This window comes from Balaenoptera borealis, assembly GCF_965194805.1.
Source record: "Balaenoptera borealis genome assembly, chromosome: X".
In the NCBI taxonomy this organism is placed as follows: domain Eukaryota; kingdom Metazoa; phylum Chordata; class Mammalia; order Artiodactyla; family Balaenopteridae; genus Balaenoptera; species Balaenoptera borealis.
In genome coordinates this window covers 41748774-41766130 of record NC_138881.1, presented here as the reverse complement: position 1 = coordinate 41766130, position 17357 = coordinate 41748774, and the positions used below count along the sequence as shown (strand labels likewise).

Here is a 17357-nt window from a genome sequence, read left to right as displayed (position 1 = left end):
TAAAAAGAGAAAAAAGGGAAAAATATATGTATATCGTTGCTCCCAAAGTCCAAGTCCTCAATTTGGGATGATTTGTTGTCTATTCAGGTATTCCACAGATGTGGGATACATCACGTTGTTTATGGAGATTTAATTCGCTGCTCCTGAGGCTGCTGGGAGAGATTTCCCTTTCTCCTCTTTGTTCGCACAGCTCCTGGGGTTCAGCTTTGGATTTGGACCCACCTCTGCGTGTAGGTCGCCTGGGGGCGTGTGTTCTTTGCTCAGACAGGACGGGGTTAAAGGAGCAGCTGATTCGGAGGCTCTGGCTCACTCAGGCTGGGGGGAGGGAGGGGAGGGGTATGGAATTCGGGGCGAGCCTGCGGCGGCAGAGGCCAGCGTGACGTTGCACCAGCCTGAGGCACGCAGTGTGTTCTCCTGGGGAAGTTGTCCCTGGATCATGGGACCCTGGCAGTGGCGGGCTGCACAGGCTCCCGGGAGGGGAGGTGTGGATAGTGACCTGTGCTTGCTCACAGGCTTCTTGGTGGCTGCAGCAGCAGCCTTAGCATCTCATGCCCATCTCTGGGGTCCACGCTGATAGCCGCAGCTCGCGCCCTTCTCTGGAGCTCGTTTAGGCAGTGCTCTGAATCCCCTCTCCTCGCACACCCTGAAACAATGGTCTCTTGCCTCTTAGGCAGGTCGAGACTTTTTCCCGACTCCCTCCCGGCTAGCTGTGGCACACTAGACCCCTTCAGGCTGTGTTCACGCAGCCAACCCCAGTCCTCTCCCTGGGATCCGACCTCCAAAGCCAGAGCCTCAGGCTCCCAGCCCCTGCCCGTCCTGGGAGGTGAGCAGACAAGCCTCTCAGGCTGGTGAGTGCTGGTCAGCACTGATCCTCTGTGCGGGAATCTCTCCGCTTTGCCCTCCGCACCCCTGTTGCTGCCCTCTCCTCCGTGGCTCTGAAGCTTCTCCCCCCCCGCCCGCCACCTGCAGTCTCCGCCCGTGAAGGGGCTTCCTAGTGTGTGGAAACCTTTCCTCCTTCACAGCTCTCTCCCAGTGGTGCAGGTCCCATCCCTATTCTTTTATCTCTGTTTTTTCTTTTTTCTTTTGCCCTACCCAGGCACGTGGGGAGTTTCTTGCCTTTGGGGAGGTGTGAGGTCTTCTGCCAGCGTTCAGTAGGTGTTCTGTAGGAGTTGTTCCCCACGTAGATGTATTTCTGATGTATTTGTGGGGAGGAAGGTGATCTCCACATCTTACTCTTCTGCCATCTTGAAGCTCCCTCCTATGGATTACTTAATTTCTCCATTTTAATTGACTAAAGGCGAATGTCTCTGACAAGAAAAGGTTCTATTAAACATGAGATAATAATAATAATAATATATTTAGTATGCCAGACATTGATCAGCATTTTATTCTTTTTTTTTTTTAATATTTATTTATTTGGCTGTGCCAGGTCTTAGTTGCGGCACGCAGGATCTTCGTTGCGGCATGCAGGATCTTCGTTGCAGCATGCAGGATCTTTAGTTGCAGCATGCGGGGTCTTTTTTTAGTTGCAGCATGCGGGGTCTGTTTTCAGTTGCGGCATGCAGGCTCTTAGTTGTGGCACGCGGAATCTAGTTCCCTGACCAGGGATCAAACCCAGGCCCCCTGCTTTGGGAGCGTGGAGTCTTAACCACTGGACCACCAGGGAAGTCCCTATCAGCATTTTATTCTTAATATGCCATCAATTTGGGACTTCCTTGGTGGTGCAGTGGTTAAGAATCCACCTGCCAATTCAGGGGACACGGGTTCGATCCCTGGTCCGGGAAGATCCCACATGCCGCAGAGCAACTAAGTCCATGCGCCACAACTACTGAGCCTGCGCTCTAGAGCCCGCGTGCCCCAACTACTGAGCCCACGTGCTGCGACTACTGAAGCTCACACGCCTAGAGCCCATGCTCCGCAACAAGAGAAGCCACCACAGTAAGAAGTCTGCACACCCCAATGAAGAGTAGCCCTCGCTTGACACAACTAGAGAAAGCCCGCATGCAGCAACGAAGACCCAACGCAGACAAACATAAATAAATTTTTAAAATATGCCATTAATCCCACACAATAATCCCAGTGGTTGTTATTGTTAACTTCATTTTACAAATATGGAAACTGTGGCACAAAGAGGTTAAACTCACTCAAGGTTGCATAGCTAGTAAGAAGCAAAAGCAAGATTTAAACAACGTGGGTCTTTGTTACTCTATCCATTTCTAGCATTCAAACTCTAGATAACTAGTTTTACCATGAATGGCAGTGTAATTCTAGCAATCTCACTCTCAGGTATTTACCCTAGAGAAATGCAAATTTATGTGCACACAAACACTTGCACATGAATTTTTATAGCAGCTCTACTTTTAATCACCCAAAACTGGAAACAACCAAAATGTGGTTTCATATAATAGACTACTACTTTGTAATAAAAAGGGACAAACTATTTGATACACACAACTTGGATGAATCTCAAAAGCATTATGCTGAGTGAAAAAAAGACTCAAAAGATTACATATAGTCTGACTCCATTTATGTGACACCAAAGTGACAAAACTATAGTGTGATAGAGCACAAATCAGTGGCTGCCAGCAGTTGGGGTGGGAACATAGTATGACTGAAAGAGGTAGCACAAAGCAGTTTCCTGGGGTGGTGGAACTGTTTTGTACCTTGACTGTGGTAGTGGTTACACTGATCTACACGTGTGTCAAAATCCACTGAACTATATACACACCCCAAAAAAAGTCAATTATACTATGATAATTAAAGAAAAAGGCAACAGGTCATCATCTTTTCAGTCAGTACGAATTTCTGTATTTCTCATTTACCCAAAATAGACTTTTACAGTTCTATCACCAACACTAGTTTTCAGGTTTAAAAACTAGAAGAGTTACATTATAATGTGAAGCAAAGAATCATTATTAGGCCACACATCCAACCTGAATGATGACAGTTACCCCTAATAAACATTCCTTAAAAGTTAAATGAATTTGGGTGCTTATTCCCTTAAATATAAAAATATTTCACGGGACTTCCCTGGCAGTTCAGTCGTTAAGACCCTGCGCTTCCACAGCAGGGGGCACGGATTCAATCCCTGGTCGGGGAACTAAGATCCCACATGCTGTGTGGCACGGCCAAAAAATTAAAAAAAAATTTTAAGTATTTCAGTAAACTTATTAGATGATACATTTGATATAGCAATTTGCACAGTAAAACAAAAGTAAGTAATCAAAATTAACTTTGGGAAGGAGAACGTCATGGAATGAGAGTGTCATAAGGATGTCATGGACAACCATGGCTCTTTCTACAACTTTTCAGTTTTTACTAGAATGCATTCATGTATCACTAGTATAATTAAAAATAAAAATTTAAAAAGAATTTAAGAAATCCTTCTAGATTGAAATGGAGATGTTTCCCAAGTTGCAATATACTTCCATCCATGGGGCTTCCATTGCCTTCAGGAACCCCTTGGTTACTCCATTTACCAGGTCAGGCTTGTATTCTACTTAACACTTAGTGCCTCACTCATAGCACAGTGGGCACTCAACAACTATCAGCTGAACTGAATTGCACCTGGAAATGTGGAGAATAAAAGCAACAAACACATGGTCACTAACAAACCCTATGATCTAGAAAGGATAAATCATGCTCTAATTTTGAATGAGGCAAATTATTATTGAGTGCTAACAACATGCTCAATAATTACCACAGGCATACATAGAATTTTAGAAGACAGGAAGACAAACATATAACATACTACCAGTGGTACAGAGGTTTTTAAAGCCTAAAATAGGCAGAACCCAAGATAGAATCAATTATTTCTGGCTCCCTAGCCATAAAACTATAAAATTCAAGGGTTTGAAAAAAAGAAAAATAAGGGGAAAAAACTAACCTGTACTAAGTTTCTATGGGCTGCACATTAGACATCTGTGTAGATTAAGAGTTATTTGAGGACTTAGGTTTCAGCTTGGTCATGTAAAGTATTGGGAGGCCATCATTTCCACCTTTACAACAAGAAAGAAGCTATATTGACTGGAAATCAATGACTCTTCTTGGACCTATCAGAGAAGTGAAGTCATAGGGCAAACCACCAACCCACTATCTGAAGAGACCGGTGCCTGCAGGTAGACACAGGATCTGAACATGTAAGCTGGTAGGAAGATTAAACTAGAGATTCTGACAAATTACTGGAGGCCAGAGTATGGAATGTCATGAGAGTATGAAGCTCTTGGGCTCCACATGGTGAGGGAGGGGTTTCCCATCCTCTTCCAAGTTTTACCAAAAGGAATCCCACAAGGCTCCTACAGGGAAGATAAGGAAATATGTCAGAGAAAGCTTCCATGAAGGTGCTGTTTGGCTGAGGAAAATAGCACTCACTGTGAAATCCACCCAGACCCCTTTCCTTTATCTCTAGTACAGAACAAAAGGCTTAATTTGCGGGGGGACTTAAAATCTATGGCTTGAGGACACTGGTGGATACTCACTGCAGCTGGGCGAAGGAACAGAGGAAAAAGAAAAAGAAGCTCCACCCCTGGAGAAGGGGCAGGAAATCTTGTGAAGGACACACTCAAGACCCAAGTTCCAGTACCTGCCTAAGTTTGAGGCTTAATCAAATCATCAGAGAACTCCCCCTCCCCCAGCAACCACCACCTGGCAAACCAGCTATGTGGTTAGTAACAGTGAAATACAACTGGGAGAGCTGTAAGAGACAGTTCTTGGGAAACAGCACAAAGGAAAAACCCAAAGCCAAGCAGGAGTCAAAAAGAAGGTATCACTAGAGGAATCAGAAATCTCTGGTGCCCATAGCAAAAACAAACATGGCTGACTGCTGACTAGATTAATTAAAATCCCCACACTAAAGGCCTAGCAGAAGGAAACCTGTGTTCTTCTCCTACCCATGTTCAGTTTTTAACATATTTATGAGGTATAATAAAAGGTAGGAAATATTCCAAATGCCAAAACAATCATCAGATCCAGATTCAGTATGACACAGAGGTTGGGACTATCAGAAATGAAATCTAAAAGAATTATGATTACTGTGTTAAAGACTCTAATGGAAAAGGCAGACAATATGCAAGAGCAGATGGATAATTTCAGAAAAGAGATGTTAACTGTGATAAAGAATCAAATGGAAATGCTCAATAAAAAAAGAGTAAAAAACCACCATGCTCAACAGTAGAACTGACACAAACAAGGAAAGAATCAGTGAACATAAAGATCAAGTTTGTTGATCAGGTCAATAAAAATAAAACAAAAAGAGACAAAAGGGAGAAAAAATAGAACACAGCATTCAAGAACTGTGGGACAATAACAAACAGTATAATATGTTTGTAATTGGAACCCCAGAAGGAAGAAAAAAAGAGAGAATGGGGCACAAGAATTATTTGAAGAAATAATGGCTGAGAACTTTCCAAATTAGTGACAGGCAACAAACCACAGACACTAGAAGCTCAGAGAATACCAAGCAGCATAAATATGAAAAAAACTAAAAAGCCACACCTAGGCAAAGACAAAGAGACTTAAGGAAGCCAGAGGAAAAAAGACAAATTAGCTATGGAGGAACAAAGATAAGAATTACAGCAGACTTAACAGAAACCATGCGAGCAAGGCAACAGTGGAGGAGTATGCTGAGAGAGGGAAAAAACTGTCAACTCAGAATTCCATACTCCATGAAAATATCCTTTAAAAGTGAGGAAAAAAAAGACTTTCTCATACAAACAAAAACAGAATTTACTGACAGCAGATCTGGCATAAACGTTAATGTTAAAGGAAAATTCTTCAGGCAGAAAGATTATGAATAAGATGGGAAGCTGGATTAGCATAAAGAAATGAAGAGCATTGGAAAAGGAATAAATGAAGGTAGAATATAATGTTTTATTTTCAAAATGTTTGAAAAGCCAATTTCCCAGACACCAGCCAAGGGCCAGTCTTGCTAGCAGGCCTTCTAAAGATAGCAGCCTCAGGCCTGCTATGTTAACTCTTTTCAGCACAAGAGGGTATATATTTAAAAAAAAAAAACCCTACAGCTAGCATCATACTTGACGGTGAGAGATGGAATGCTTTCTAAGACTGGAACAAATGAGGGATGTCCTCTCTCACCACTACAACTCTGATAAAGAAGAAAAAATAACAGTACTCATATTACCTGACTTCAAGAATCCTATGAAGCTATAATAGTCAAGACAGTGTGGTAATGGCAAAATGATACACACAAAAATCAATTCAACAGAACAGAGATCTCAGAAATAGACCCACCCAAGCATAACCACATTTTGACAGAGGTACAAAAGCAATTCAATGGAGAAAGGACAGTCTTTTCAACAAATGGTTCTGGAACTACTGGACATCCATACGCAGGAAGATGAACCTTGACATACACTCCTCATTTTCATGGCTGGTAGGAATGCAAAATGGTAGAACCACTTTGGAAGACAGTTTGGCAGTTTCTTATAAAACCTCAGCAATCCCACTCCTACATATCTACCCAAATCAACTGAAAACTTATGTCCACACAAAATATTTATTCAGCTTTATTCATAATAGCCAAGAAGCTGGAAGCAACCAAGTTGTCCTCAAACAGGTGAATGAACTGTTGTATTCCATACAATGGAATACAATTCAGCGATAAAAAGGAAAAGGCTATTATTTCACATAACATAGATGAATCAAGTAAAAGAAGCAAGACCAAAAAAGGCTACATACTGTATGATTCCATTCATATGACATTCTGAAAAAGGTAGGGCTATAATTAAAAATTCAGAAGTACACTATTCTGAGGCATTTCTAGGAAACAAAACTGGCTGGATATATTTTTTTAACATGGATAGTTCTGACCAGGTCAACTTGAGTAGGAGTTCATGGAAGTTCACATCACCATAACCATATACCATCTCTTTTTAGATAAATGTACTTAATTTTTAAAATAGGGTAATATATTCATGTGGCTTAAAATTCCAAAAGTATATATAAAAGTTTATGCAGTGAAAAGTCTCCCTCCTACCCTCTACCCTGGCCATGTATGCCCCAAAGCTATCAGTGTCTTGAATATCCTTCCAGAAATATTTTATGTTTATGTAAGCAAAAATTTACATATTATTGCTGCACTATCTATTTTATACAAATGGTAGTATACAATACACATTGTTCTATTTCTTGCTTTTTTTCCATTTTGTACATCTTGAAGATCATGCAATATCAATGTAATATCCTACTGTATAATCAAGCCTTGATTGATCCTTAGGCTATAACCACTCTTTTGCTATTATAAGCAATACTCCGAGTAATATGCAAACATTTGTTGAATTCATTCCTGGAAGTGTTTGCTGGTTCAAATGATATGTGCACTTATAATTTTGATGGCTATTTCCAAGTCACTTTTTCTTTTTTTAACATCTTTATTGGAGTATAATTGCTTTACAGTGGTGTGTTAGTTTCTGCTTTATAACAAAGTGAATCAGCTATACATATACATATATCCCCATATCTCCTCCCTCTTGCGTCTCCCTCCTACCCTCCCTATCCCACCCCTCTAGGTGGTCACAAAGCACCGAGCTGATCTCCCTGTGCTGTGTGGCTGTTTCCCACTAGTTATTTTACACTTGGTAGTGTATATATGTCCATGCCACTCTCTCACTTCGTCCCAGCTTACCCTATCCCCTCTCCATATCCTCAAGTCCATTCTCTACATCTGCATCTTTATTCCTGTCCTGCCCCTAGGTTCTTCAGAACCTTTTTTTTTTCTTTTTAGAGTCCATATATATGTGTTAGCATACGGTATTTGTTTTTCTCTTTCTGACTTACTTCACTCTGTATGACAGACTCTAGGTCCATCCACCTCACTATAAATAACTCCATTTCGTTTCTTTTTATGGCTGAGTAATATTCCATTGTATATATGTGCCACATCTTCTTTATCCTTTCATCTGTCGATGGACACTTAGGTTGCTTCCATGTCCTGGCAATTGTAAATAGTGCTGCAATGAACATTGGGGTGCATGTGTCTTTTTGAATTATGGTTTTCTCTGGGTATATGCCCAGTAGTGGGATTGCTGGATCATATGGTAGTTCTATTTTTAGTTTTTTAAGGAACCTCCATACTGTTCTCCATAATGGCTGTATCCATTTACATTCCCACCAACAGTGCAAGAGGGTTCCCTTTTCTCCACACCCTCTCCAGCACTTATTGTTTGTAGATTTTTTGATGATAGCCATTCTGACCGGTGCAAGTCACTGACTTTTAAAATGTCAGGGATTTTTCATTTTTATCCTAAGAGGAAAAAAAGGAAGCTGAGATTCTATCACCAGGCAATTTTCTAGAGAAATGTACAGCTCTAAGATGTACAAAGTGAGCCTTCTACTCATTTTCCCACACATGCTTCCTAGGGTCCAGTTGCATTTTCATGTAATGTATTTTAGGCCGCAAGCTGGTTGTAAAGCCTATTTCAGGTGTGTAAAAGGTGTTACTTCTAAAATCTTCACAAACAAAGGCCAAAGGCTGACTCCCCAAATTACTAGTCACTGGCCACTCTACAGCACAATGGTGGATTCTTCACTGCAACCACAGGGAGATTTTAAAATCTTGACCAAATAAAACATATCTACAGAGAATCCTTTGTCCTTATTATAATGCCCAAATAAGGATTTCTTCTCTTAGGTAAAACTATAAATCACGTAAAGGTTATGAAGAAAGGATGCAAATGTTTCTCTCATCTTTCAGGTGGTGATGGATTCCCAATTAACCGTCTTTTTGCTCGACTACAAAACCTAGTGCAGTCTAGTACACTACAGTTTTTGTGATAAAGCTTGAACGGGAGGTTGAGGAAACCCAGGGGCTCCTTTGATAATAGCCACACAAGATTAGTGAGCAGACAAGCCATTCATGAGAGTATCTACATCTAGAGCCACACTGTCTCCCTTTGGCTTCCTCCTAGAAAAACCATCACTCAGCTCCACACTCGATAGAAGAGACGTGGCATGATCATATTACTTAGTCTCAAGAATACACTACAGGGCTTCCCTGGTGGCGCAGTGGTTGAGAATCTGCCTGCCAATGCAGGGGACACGGGTTCGAGCCCTGGTCTGGGAAGATCCCACATGCCGCGGAGCAACTGGGCCCGTGAGCCACAAATACTGAGCCTGCGCGTCTGGAGCCTGTGCTCTGCAACAAGAGAGGCCGCGACAGTGAGAGGCCCGCGCACCGCGATGAAGAGTGGCCCCCACTCGCCGCAACTGGAGAAAGCCCTCACACAGAAACGAAGACCCAACACAGCCAAAAATAAACATAATAAATAAATAATAAATAAAAATTTAAAAAAAAGAATACACTACATTTATAAATGAGCATTTAAAATGATTTATCAAAGGAAAAGCGGTTATATTCATTAATAATTATTATGCATTACTGTGGTAACGGTCCCCAATTTTCTCACATCTCCTTATGTCCACACCCTGGAGGGTCCCCTCCCACAACGACTCTGGGCTTGGCCACGGAAGAACTTCTGTGGTTTGGCTGATGGGACAATATCAAATGTGACACAAGCAGACACTTGAGAAGTGCTTGTGCACTGGTGCTTGCTCTCGCTTGCTACTCTTTGTGCCTTTGGGACCACGATGTTAACAAGTCCTGACTAGCCAGCTGGATGAGAGACCACTTGGAATGGGGATGAGCCATCCCAGCTTAGGCCCTCCTAGACCAACCAACCAGCCTGCCAACTACCAAATGGGTGAGCGAGGCCATCCTAGATCATCCAGCTGCCAGCTAACTACCCTCCCTGCCAAAAAAAAAAAAAAAGGAAAAGCTAATTGACATAGGCTACTTCAAAGTAAATATGTTTGTGGTCCACTACATATGGAAAGGGGAAAAGAACACTGATTTTCCCTATGAAGTTTACTCTGCACATAAGAAATAGTTTCAAACAGAAAAACCTGCAGTACCTGGATGAGAATAAATAAATATATAAGTATTGAAAAAAATCATCAGTCTTCCCAGATTCTCACAAATGCACTGTCTGCCGTCACGGATGGCACACACCAAACACACACACACACACACTCCACAAAAAATTTCCATTTAGTCACTGAAGCATCTTTATCATGATATATTTAAACCAAAGTCTTATATATTCAACAGTTCCATTTCTAACATGAACAACAACTCAGGTTTCCAGGAATTACTTTTTCCTTCAATTCTACTTTTTTCCCCATTTGACAGGGCTGGGTGAAAGCTGAAAGAGCTCCCTTAATGCAGCCTAAAAAGCATCAGATATAAGAGCCCAATTAAACCTCCTTCTAGAAGCATTCTACAGGACCAGCTTCTTCCAGCATCACAGCAACTCTTTTTAGCCATGTTAATGGTGGGCAGTAAAAATTAAGATCTACACGTGGGACTTCCCTGGTGGTCCAGTGGTAAAGAATCCGCCTTCCAATGCAGGGGACATGGGTTTGATCCCTGGTCAGGGAACTAAGATCCCACATGCCGTGGGACAACTAGGACCGTGAGCCACAACTAGAGAGTCCGTGTGCCTCAAAGTACAGAGCCCACGCGCTCTGGAGCCCGCAAACCACTACTAGAGAGAGAAAACCCACACGCTGCAACTAGAAAGGAGCCCGCGTGCCGCAACGAAGGATCCCGCCTGCCTCAACGAAGCCTGTGTGCCGCAACTAAGACCCGACACAGCCAAAAAAAAAAAAAAAAAAAGATCTACACATTTGGGCCAGAAACACTGCCTCTATTGGATCACAAAGTGGGACACTGAAAGGGAAATGACTCTCTTAAGCCACTTTTGTTTAGGCCTCACTAGATGCCCTTCTGGATTAAATACACACACACACTGAAAAACACCTTCCAGCAGCCTCCCCCAGCCCTTGGAATAAAACACAAGCTCCTTAATGAGGTCCCATAAGGCCCTGTCAATTTTCCCCTGCCTATCTCATCTCTTTCCCCAGGTCCTAGCCAAACCTCTGTGGATCCTTTCTACATCTCTCTCCCACCTCAGTGCCCTTACAACACCTGTTGTTCCCTCTGCCTAGCAATCCCTTCTTTCTGACTTTTACCTTGTTTTTTCCTGCTCATCCTTCAGGCTCCAGGGCACCTTGCTGATCTCCCTCTCAGAAGCATTCTACCTCTTACTTGCTGTGTGACCTTAGGCACGTTACCTTTGCTTCACCTCTTTGAGCCTCAGAAGGATACCCTGTGATAAGCACTTAACACAGTGCTTAGCACACAAGAAATGGTTAACAAATCATCGCTGCTGTTATTGCTATTATCTCATAGCAATCTCCATCACAACCCAGTACAATTAGTAATTAGATATTTATTTGCAGAAAAATAGAAACACCTCCTTGGATTTCACCTTAATACCTAGTACCTTTCATGCTATTTCCCCCATACTGTATTTTTCGAAGGGAAGACGAAATGAATGTTTACAGAGCAATTATTACCTCAATTAATTATTATCTCGGAGGTGTGGTTTGGCAGATGAAGAAACTGAGGCACGGTGAAGTTAAGTAACTGGCCAAAATCAAGTGGTGGATTAAAATGCAAGTTGGCATGACCCCACAGCCTGTGTTGGATATGACACCAAAGGCTTCCCTAACTCATGAACCTTGTCATCTAAGATCAGCAAGCCTCAGAAAAGATGGATCTCCACATTCACATACTTCGCAAATGACTCCCAGGTATCTAACTCTTCAAATCCTTAACTAGCTTGCTGTTCCAATTACCCCTGTAAACCCCTTTAGCAGAATACTCTTCCCCTTGATTGAGGTGATAGATTTCCTTACTACCTTTCCACTGGATGCTGAGCTCTCAAGGGGATGAATATCTTTCACCTCTTATACCCCTAGCAAATATATGTTTGCTAAATAAATTAAATGAAAATGTTGGAGAATATATTATAGGTGCAAAGTTGGGGGAGTGGTGGAATGGATTTTCATAACTATTAAAGTTTGGCAGAGCTAAGAACAAACTTGACAAAAATGATGACAAAAGGGGGGTTTACCTTAACCACTTTTACAATTGATAATGATTTCTATATCTAGCACCAGAGATTCCATGTGATTTACAAATGTGTGCTTTGCAGCTTTAGGTAGATTTCACTCACCAATGTTCTGCTGCACCCCACAGCTGCACCTGAGCCACCCTCTTGCAGATGCCTTTGACAAATACCAATTTCTCAATGGTTGCTCTCAAACTGTTCACAAAAAGAGCAAATGATAAAGCAAATGGGAACAAATTGTTAGTAAATGGTAATCTTGAGTGAAAGGAATAAAGTTCTTTGTACTATTCTTGCAACTTTTTTGTGTAATTGTATCAAAATAAGAAGTTTTGAAACTCTAAAAAACAAATTTCCCAGGAGACTCCAACACACAAGGTCTAGTGGTACTGGCCATGCTGGTACCATATTCTCTTGTCAGCTGTTCCAAAAAACACACTCCAGACTCGGGTTTCCTTGCCTATCAGCCAACAAAAAGCCCCTTAGGTAACAGGGCTCAGCCAAGGCTTCTGGGTTGCGACAGAGATTAAATTATTTACTGCTTGAAGAGCACTAATGAACATATAGGTATCTCCCATTGGACAATGCCCCAGTACTACTTCCCCACACCAGGCCCCCTACTTTCTGCAGTCAGCTACCCTTTGAGTTCTTCCTTTCCTTTTCCCAAGCTCAGCTATAGGGTCAGGCAAATTCTCCCCAGGACACTTCTTGCTCACTGTCCCCTGCAAGAGAAGCACAGAGGCAGTTCTGATGGTAAGAGCTTTGCTGCTGTTGTCTATGGAGAGATCTACAGGAAGGAGGCAAAAGTAACCATGGGGGAGTCACAAAGATTCCAGAAAACAGAAAACTCAAAGCTAGTAGTTACTTGGTCTGTAATGACCACTTGCTAGCACCCTTTTATTCGTTCATCACTTCTACCTACTCATCCTAGACCTTCCCAACCCCACAAACCAGAATGCTTCAGCTTTCCTAGTCACTGTAAGTGGAACAACAGTAGAAACTTGTAAACCATTCAAGTGTCCCCATATTAGCCATTTCAGGAAAGTGCCACATGGGTGTCACCCAATACTCACCCCTCACTTATAAGGTGAGATAAGTAAAGGTCATAGTAAGTTATCCCCTGATGAGAGATTTTCTTAATGTAAACCAGCATATGATCTCTACCTTCCTCAGCTCCTGTTTTGTGTAAGCTCTATGAGGAGGTAGGTACATTATGTCCTATGATAATATTCAACCTCTGTATCCCTGATCAAGGCTTACTAGAGCCCTTTGTAATGCCATGTCTTCAAAAACACCCAATGCCTTCTGCCTCCCCCAAAATACTTGCTTAGTTCCAGCCAGACCTCAAAGTAGCGTGCAAAAAGAAGAAATGCTTTTGTGTAGCTTAGGGCAGAAATGGGTTGTTAGGGTCAGTGGAACACAAAGGAGGGAAAAGACAAGCATTACCAAAGGAGAAGATCATACTCAACCTACAGGCTTCAACATCCTTTGTTCTTAAATATTTTAACCTTCGCTAACTCATACATTTCAACTATGATGAGAGCCCTGCACCATCACCTGTCTTGCTCCTGGGAACTCTCTACAGGCCAGAAGGTGGGTCCCGGTCACCCCTAAGGCTGCTTCTAAGTCACTCCCGGAGGCCAGACGATCACAAACACTTCAGGAAGGAGTGGGAGGCCCTTCTTCACTTTCCCCTACCTGTGAACAAGATTCACCAACTCCTACAGGTGAGAAGGCATTTACCACACTGCCAAGGCACAGCAACACGACTCAGAAAAGTGGGAGAACGAAAGTGTGGGTTCTAGAACCCGACCAGGACCCCTGAGTATTCCAGAACTGACTGGATGAATAATGCAAGAAACTCTGTCAAGGCACCAATACTGGGTTAAGAGCACTTCTCTAGCAAACAAAACTGTAGAGAAGAGCATAGCTGAAGAAAAGGTTTCAATGATGGTAGCCAACACTGAGATCTCATGTAATTCTCTCACCCTTGGAGAGAATCATTATCCTTTTACAGTTCAAGTATTTAAATTCAGAGCTCACTTTAAACGAAAAAGAAAATTATATGTTATAGAGGTAGAATACTCCTAGGCTAAACAAAAGAGAAAAAAAAAAAAACAACACATTTTCACTTATCCAGAGAGTAATCACATGATACTATAAAAGCATGAGAACTACACTATTCAAAAGGTACAGAGGCCTGGGATCCACATTCCCATTGTTTACAGATGTTATGAAAGTATTAAATTAAATAAAAACTCGATGCTTTGTTCAGGCCGACTCCTTTCTCACACCCCGCCTTCACCCACAGGCTGACAAGAAATGGCTGCAGGGAAGGTATTTAAGAGAACTACTCTGGGAAAGTGGATTCTGGGTTGCTTAAACTAAGCCAAGATGTTGTGCAACCAGTCTTTACCTAAATTATTTTCCATTACTTTGCCAGTTTTGAGAGAAGCAGACAGTTATCTTTATCAGGGAATGAGGTCGCCTTTCCCTCCAGGCCACTGGAATCACCATCAACACGGTTTTGATTTCTTACACAATCAGACGGCAGGGGGGTGGGGGGACGCGGAGGGGGGGGGGGGACACGGGGATCTCATCCTCAGCTTCACAGATCAACGGATCTCACATTAAAAACAATCTCTCGAACATCTGAGACCATGGATTTCCTTGCAACTCAGAAATCCAGAGAAGCGGCCAAACAAGTTTCTTGCCAAATGCTTAGGAGCTGCATATGTCCCAGGGCTACACAATGATACCAACTTTTAAACATGCCTTCACATACCACCATTACGGTCACACACTCGAAATCCCGCCCCCCTTTCCTCCTCACAAATAATAAACGCAGGTTGCCCGGTGCAATTTAAAGCCAGACTTCACCGAAGCAGTGGCTCTGAAATGCAAGAGAAAAAGATTGGAGGGAGGCTATCTTTTCTTTTTTTTTTTTTTTTAATCGATTGCCCCACGGCGGAGGGAATAAAACCAACTCGATCGCTGGAGAAAAGTTAACTTTGCCGTGCCCAGCGATGGGAAATATTTCCCGTAAGACTGGCAAAGCCCTCCCGTTTTCGCCACCCCCGCCCCCGGACCGCCCGGCGCTCACCGCGGATCCGGACCCGGAGCGCCGGAACAATGACGCGAGGGGGAGGGAAAGTTCGCCAGCCCGCGGGGCGCCCGGGCTCACCAGGGACCTCGCCGCCGCCCGCACCGCCCGGCCCCCAGTCTCCGGGACTCGGTTCTTCCCGCCCCCCAACATCGAAACACTCAGGGCGCGCCCCCGCTCCCCGGAGCATCCGGCCCCAGGCGGCCGGCAGAGCAGGTCCTCCCGCCGCGGGTCTGACCCCGGGAGCCCCGAGAGCAGGCAGTGGACCGGGAGGGAGGGGGCGCCAGGATGGGGCACCGGAGGGAACGGCCTCAACAGTTATGGCGCTCAATTCCTGCCAGAGTGCAGCCGCAGCCGAGCCCGGCCGGCCGCCCCGACCACCCCCGCCCCCGCGCCGGCCACCCGGCGCTGCGCCGGCCAGCCGAGGGACCACCGGGCACTTCACCGCAGCCCACACACGCTCTCGGCCCCAAGGCGCTGGGGACGCCGGAGGCCACCGCGGTGAGGAGCCGGAGCGACCCGCAGCGCGGCGAGGCTGGGCCGGGACGTTGCGCTCCGCGGCGCCCGTTTCCACTCCCCGAGGCCGCCACTCCCGCTGCCCACCCAACGCGACGCCCCCTAGCCCGCTCGCCCCGCGTCCAGCCTCAGCGGCGCCTACCTTCGCGCAGTTCGGTCGCCGCTCCTTCCCGGCTCCACACTCGGGCCCGGCAACGTGCCTGGCGAGTCGGGTACGGGTGGTAACCACCCCCCGAACCGCTCGCTTTCTTCTCTCCCCTCCCTCGCACCTGCCCCCTAATCTCCTCCCCACCCCCGCCCCCCGCCCCCCGCCCCGCCACGGGATCCGCCGGGGCCGCCCCCAGTGCCTCAGCTCCCGCCCTCGGCCCTCGCCCGCCCGGCCCGTCAGGCCTCAGCGCTGGGCAGGCGGTTGGGCGGCGGCGGCTGCAGCGGCTGAGGCGGCGGCGGCGGCGGCTGAAGCGGCGCGGAGCACTATTGTATTCCTGACACTGTGCGCTCCCACGCTCCGCCTCTTCCCCTTCCTTCCTCCCCCCGTCCCCCCACACCCCGCGCTCCACTCACACACACACACACACACACACACACACACACACCCCCGCAGCCAACCGCTGTCCGCGCTCGCCCTACCCGACTGGCTCCCCGCCGTCCGCCCGCCGCGCGCTCTTCTGGCGGGCTGGGCGCCGTCGCTACCGCCGCGCGCCTCGAGGCTCCGCCCACTTAGTGCTCCCGCACCCGCGGCGCCGGGCTCCAGGTGGGTTCCTCTCTGCTCCTGCTGGGCGCGCTGCTGTCGGGAGGAGCCTCAGCGCCTCTAAGGGCCGGAGACGCCGACGACGGGGAGGTTCCTGGGCCGTGTTGAAATACTACCTAAGCTTTTCATGGCCCCTTTCAACTCTAAAGTTGTATAAGTGGACCCTCATGTATACAACTCGTTGTCGGCCACTATTGATTTAAGTCGTTTGCACTTGAATTACCTATAATAATCAAGCCAAAGTGGCTATTAACAGAATAAATTTATTCAGTTGCAAGCACAAGTGGTTTATGATGTGTGGCTTTTTGATGAGTCAACTTGGTTAGGCTACAGCCCCCATTTATTCAATCAAACACTAACCAAGGTGTTGCTGTGAAGGTATTTTCATGTAATTAAAGCTCCTGATCAGTTGACATAAAGTAAGGGAGATTATCCTGGATAATCTGAGTGGGCCTGATCATTCCTTTCTGACTGCGTGCCCTACAGATTTTGGATTTACTTAGCCTGCCCCACATCTGTAAGCCAATATCTTCTAATTAATGAATGAATAAGAGAGTGTGTGTGTGTGTGTGTGTGTGTGTGTGTGTGTGTCTATGGCTATTGGTCTGCTTCTCTGGTGGAATACTGACTCATACAAATGTTTAAGCAACAAACCCTTTACCATGAACTCATAATTGTCATTTTCATTTACATTTCTAGACTAAACAAAAAGGTAAGCTCTATTTCATAATATGCAAATGTGTGAATTCTAAAATATTCATGGTCCTTCAGACTTACCTCATTTTATTATACTTATTTTGAAATAATTATAGATTCACAGGATCTGTAAAAAAAAATATTACAGAACAGTCTCATGTAATCGTCACCCAATTTCCCCCAATGGTAATATCTTACATAACCAAGATATTGACATCGGTACAATCCACAGGCCTTATTCCGATTCCACCAGTTTTACATGCACTTGTTTCTGTGTCTGTGTATATAGTACTGTGCAATTTTATCA

The 17357-nt window shown here is 44.8% G+C and overlaps 1 protein-coding gene across 17 annotated transcripts in view; it reads right to left on the bottom strand.

Moving 5' to 3' along the window:
• The window catches only part of JADE3 (jade family PHD finger 3), a 150693-nt gene extending 134320 nt beyond the window's left edge, over window positions 1-16373 (bottom strand). For 6 of the 17 annotated variants that reach the window (XM_082378125.1, XM_082378121.1, XM_082378126.1 and 3 more), the window contains exons 1-2: window positions 15749-15885; window positions 12096-12185 (exon numbers count right to left, since the gene is read on the bottom strand). The gene's annotated coding sequence lies outside the window, so the exon portion shown is untranslated. Of the gene's footprint in view, window positions 1-1116; window positions 1308-12095; window positions 12186-15748; window positions 15886-16233 lie in introns of those variants that run through there. The other 11 variants (XM_082378122.1, XM_082378115.1, XM_082378111.1 and 8 more) reach the window with 8 other exon arrangements.
• Between the last annotated feature and the right edge of the window lie 984 nt (window positions 16374-17357).